Source organism: Sinohyriopsis cumingii, chromosome 15, assembly GCF_028554795.1.
Source record: "Sinohyriopsis cumingii isolate HCF-2022 chromosome 15, ASM2855479v2, whole genome shotgun sequence".
Classification (NCBI taxonomy): Eukaryota; Metazoa; Mollusca; class Bivalvia; order Unionida; family Unionidae; genus Sinohyriopsis; species Sinohyriopsis cumingii.
In genome coordinates this window covers 141,803,303-141,809,302 of record NC_142975.1, presented here as the reverse complement: position 1 = coordinate 141,809,302, position 6,000 = coordinate 141,803,303, and positions in this window count along the sequence as shown.

Genomic DNA, 6,000 nt, shown 5'->3' with positions numbered 1-6,000 from the left:
TACCAATGTTTCAATGTAAGCCAATATGTGCTCCCGCAACACACACAACACTGCCATGTCTATGCTGTGTTAAACCCAATTATCATTAATCTGTTAATTGTTCTTAAAAGTAACATTTATTATAACATAAGAAATTAAATTATGAAGATGTACATAATTTATTAATAGAGACTGTATGATTCTTTATGCAGCAAAAGAATACAACGCCAAATTCTAAACACTATACTATTTGCAAATTCTAAACACTATACTATTTGCAAGTTTCTAAACTCTACACTATTTGCAAGGTTCCAAACACTACACTATTTGCAAGATTCTAAACACTACACACTATTTGCAAGGTTCTAAACACTACACACTATTTGCAAGTTCTAAACGCTACAATATGCCAGGTTCTAATAAACGCTACACTCTTTGCGAGGTTCTAAACATTACACTATTTGCAATGCTCTAAACACTACACTATTTGCAAGGTTCTAAACACTACACACTATTTGCAAGGTTCTAAACACTACACACTATTTGCAAGGTTCTATATATGTTCTATCTTTATGAAACATTACACACTGCAACTTTTAAGTTGCTTTATATGAGTACATGTATACGATAATCTTTAAGCCCCTAACCTTGGCATAGTTATGTTTCTGCGGTTAATTAAAGCAAATGTTATTCAGCTACACGTAATGAAACATAATTAAATCAACAAATCAACAACTGCTTACTAGTAAAAACGGTGTTGTTTCAGACGTACACATGGTTAAATCAATTACTGCTTACTAATGCTTATAGTGTAATTTCAGTCTTGCACATCCAGTTAAATCCGTAACTGCTTACTAATAATGTCAGTGTGTACTTTCAGACTTACACACAGTTGAATCCATAACTGCTTACTAATGCTTAGGGTGTAGTTTCGGACTTTACAGTTAAATCCATAACTGCTTACTAATGTTTAGGGTGTACTTTCAGTCTTGCACATCCAGTTAAATCCGTAACTGCTTACTAATAATGTCAGCGTGTACTTTCAGACTTGCACATAGTTAAATCCATAACTGCTTACTAATGCTTAGGGTATAGTTACAGTCTTACACATCCAGTTAAATCCATAACTGCTTAGTAATGCCTGTAGCGTAATTTCAGACTTAAACAAATCTAACGTCCCTTTCTCATATAACTATACAATAACTAGTTGCACTCTGTGTGTTGTTGCAAAGTCTAGAAATCTCTTAAATTTGCATTGAAATCAATAAAACAGGGCTCGAAGTAAACACTAGCAAAATGCCCAAAAACTGTGGAAAATGCGAGCTAAAATTTCAAGGTTTTTACAGTCGGGTTATATACACATCAAACCATCAGTTAATTCCTTAAAGAACGTAAATTCAGCAAAAATAGACAGACATAATTCCGAAACGTACAAATAGCTTGTTTGCGCCTGGATTCCTCTACCCTGTGATATGAGCCAGGATGTAGGACAGTCGCCTCTCTAAAACACTCGAAGTTGTCAACAAGTTTGGAAATTTCCAGGTGAAAAACTAACATCCTACATTCAGAAAGAAGTAAATATCTTACCTCCATTAATAATTACTTGAATATTTAATTTATAATCAGAGAGAAATATTAGCAATGTATTATGTTGTTACGAAATAAATGTCAATGGTCAGGTACACCATAACTTGATTTTAGACAAAGGTAAAGTACAAAATACAGATATAAATAACATATAAATCATTGAGAAAAGCCAACAAACAATACAAATTAGACATACATTAACATAATCGTCCCAGGTATGATGGTGAACCTGTTGACATGTTTGATGGTGAACCTGTTGATATGTTTGATGGGGAAACTTTTGACATTTTTTATGGGGAAGTTGTTTTATGTGGAACCTGTTGATATGTTTGATGAGGAACATGTTGACATATTTGATGGGAAACCTTTTGACATGTTTGATGGTGAACCTGTTGACATTTTGAACAACTTCTTTAAAAGCATGATGAATGTGATTATTTTTTTAGCAGACTTCAGTATTGCTTGATAAACAAATTAAATGACTCTGTTTTGTTTTCCCTCGACGACATTGTTTCTGTAATAAAAGCTCTGCTTCATGGTGTAATACCTAACTCAACAAAACCAAAATACTATGCACTCTTAACAACTACACTCCCTTTCCGATAATACTAATAATAATAATAATAATAATAATAATAATAATAATATAAAAACATGAAACATGAAACAAAGTATAAAGACATGCTGCGGTTCACTATATTGTAATAACTTTATGGTATTAGGAATGGAGTCTGGCAGGCACAGTGTTCTTTTAGTGGGTGAAGATTATTTGATGATAAATGTTGTGACGTGAGATGATGTTTGGCCTATGAGATTGTGACATTTTTGATCATCTCATTTCATCTATCACTGAAAACATCCACCACGTGTGAATTGCTTATTCCGTTTCTGAACATATGCCACGCCATCTGCATTTTCTTATGGACGTGTACTCTGTGTTTTATACTAAATATGAGTAAACAAACCTTGTTCTGGTCCTCGTAATGTCACACTGTTGTCGCCAGTATCTGTGAATTCGTCAAGGAATTCGTCCAATGGCATCAACTCTGGAAGTCCCGGGAGATCAACATTAGGTAAAGAAGTTCGCATGTTAGCGGTTATTGTGCCCTATTCATTCTCAAGTCGGACCATGTGTGTGTCGTGCTGGAATTTCTTATGAATAGTTAAGGAAATGAATTATCTTACCTTTCTGAAATATGGAATATCAAAGACATGAATATGATGCTAGTCCTTAAATTAGTGACTTCTACCATCTGGTGGAGTTTTGTTACCGAAACAGCGGAGACTGCTATTTCCCACCACACTGGTCAGATACACTAGCACTAAAATTATGTTTCCATGAGATCACGCTACTATATCAGAATGTGTTACAATCTAAATACATTTAGCTGTTAATATACACAGGAATTTAGTAATATAATTAATTTCACCATAATATGGTGTATTATAAAGTTGTCTTTCGGCATTTGGATAAACAAATCTGCTCTATATTTATCAGAAGTTGATAGTGTTATGACAAACACTGTGTTGATGTAAAGTCGCTATGCGATATTGAAAAGACTGTTCTATCTCACCTTTATTATTTATGAAAATCATTTTAAGTCCTCAATACTGGTCTTTTCTATATATAACACACGAGTGCTACAACTTTACATGAAAAGTAACAGATTATCTGGGAACGAGTTATACGTAGAGAAAGTCTTGTCATGTTGAATTTCGTTAGGGCTTTACTATTATTCTTGTCATGTTCATTTCGTTAGGGCTTTACTATTGTTCTTGTCATGTTGAATTTCGTTAGGGCTTTACTATTATTCTTGTCATGTTCATTTCGTTAGGGCTTTACTATTGTTCTTGTCATGTTGAATTTCGTTAGGGCTTTACTATTATTCTTGTCATGTTGAATTTCGTTAGGACTTTACTATTATCCTTGTCATGTTGAATTTCGTTAGGAATTTACTATTATTCTTGTCATGTTGAATTTCGTTAGGACTTTACTATTATTCTTGTCATGTTGAATTTCGTTTTGACTTTACTATTGTTCTTGTCATGTTCATTTCGTTAGGGCTTTACTATTATTCTTGTCATGTTGAATTTCGTTAGGGCTTTAATATTATTCTTGTCATGTTGAATTTTGTTAGGACTTTGCTATTATTGTTGTCATGTTGAATTTCGTTTTGACTTTACTATTGTTCTTGTCATGTTCATTTCGTTAGGGCTTTACTATTATTCTTGTCATATTGAATTTCGTTAGGGCTTTAATATTATTCTTGTCATGTTGAATTTTGTTAGGACTTTACTATTACTGTTGTCATGTTGAATTTCGTTTTGACTTTACTATTGTTCTTGTCATGTTGAATTTCGTTAGGACTTTACTATTATTCTTGTCATGTTCATTTCGTTACGACTTTACTATTATTCTTGTCATCTTGAATTTCGTTAGGACTTTACTATTGTTCTTGTCATGATGAATTTCGTTAGGGCTTTACTGTTATTCTTATCATGTTGAATTTCGTTAGGACTTTACTATTATTCTTGTCATGTTGAATTTCGTTAGGACTTTACTATTATTCTTGTCATGTTGAATTTCGTTGGGGCTTTAGTATTATTCTTGTCACGTTGAATTTCGTTAGGACTTTACTATCGTTCTAATCATGTTGAATTTCGTTAGGATTTTATCATTATTCTTGTTATGTTGAATTTCTTTGGGACTTTACTACTGTTCTTGTCATGATGAATTTCGTTAGGACTTTACTATTATTGTTGTCATGTTGAATTTCGTTATGGCTTTACTATTGATCTTGTCATGTTGAATTTCGTTAGGGCTTTGCTATTGTTCTTGTCATTTTGAATTTCGTTAGGATTTTACTATTATTCTTGTCATGATGAATTTCGTTAGGGCTTTACTATTTTTCTTGTTATGTTGAATTTCATTAGGACTTTACTGTTGTTCTTGTCATGTTGAATTTCGTTTGGGCTTTGCTACTATTAATCTTGTCATCTTGAATTTCGTTAGGGCTTTACTATTGTTCTTGTCATGCTGAATTTCGTTGGGGCTTTACTATTATTCTTGTCATGTTGAATTTCGTTGGGGCTTTAGTATTATTCTTGTCACGTTGAATTTCGTTAATCTTTACTATTGTTCTAGTCATGTTGAATTTCGTTAGGATTTTATCATTATTCTTGTTATGTTGAATTTCTTTGGGACTTTACTACTGTTCTTGTCATGTTGAATTTCGTTAGGAGTTTACTATTATTGTTGTCATGTTGAATTTCGTTAGGACTTTACTATTAATCTTGTCATCTTGAATTTCGTTAGGGCTTTACTACTGTTCTTGTCATCTTGAATTTCGTTAGGGCTTTACTATTGTTCTTGTCATTTTGAATTTCGTTAGGACTTTACTATTATTCTTGTCATGTTGAATTTCGTTAGGGCTTTAATATTATTCTTGTCATGTTGAATTTCGTTAGGACTTTACTATTGTTCTTGTCATGTTGAATTTCGTTAGGACTTTACTATTATTCTTGTTATGTTCACTTCGTTATGGCTTTACTATTATTCTTGTCATGTTGAATTTCGTTAGGACTTTACTGTTGTTCTTGTCATGTTGAATTTCGTTTGGGCTTTACCACTATTAATCTTGTCATCTTGAATTTCGTTAGGGCTTTATCATTATTCTTGTTATGTTGAATTTCTTTGGGACTTTACTACTGTTTTGTCATGTTGAATTTCGTTAGGACTTTACTATTATTGTTGTCATGTTGAATTTCGTTAGGGCTTTACTATTATTCTTGTCATGTTGAATTTCGTTCGGGCTTTACTATTGTTCTTGTCATACTGAATTTCGTTAAGACTTTACTATTACTCTTGTCATTTTGAATTTCGTTAGGACTTTACTATTATTCTTGTCATGATGAATTTCGTTAGGACTTTACTATTGTTCATGTCATGTTGAATTTCGTTAGGACTTTACTATTATTCTTGTCATGTTGAATTTCGTTAGGGCTTTGCTATTATTCTTGTCATGTTGAATTTCGTTAGGGCTTTACTATTATTCTTGAGCGGTCTTCAATTTCTTGCTAACTAACATTATGTTTTGAAAAGTTGTTCTTTTTTCGTCAGCTAAACAATACTTCATGACCAAATTAACAAGACATCCAAAAACTATAAAATCATTTAAGTTGGTTTGAACATTTCCTATTGTTTTTGTCTTATTTTCACACAGTGTTATTGCAAAGTGTCGAATTTTGAATTACAGAAAATTTTAAAATTGAATTGAGCATTAAAGTCTTATAGCATTTAGGCCGGAAAAGTCGTTGTGAAGTGACACTTCGACCTTTCTTCGTTCATCTCATCCACGTCACTGTAAATTTTAAAGGGACATAATTCCAGCTCAGTGAAATTGACCGGGGTATCTTAACACGGTCCTTAGTAAG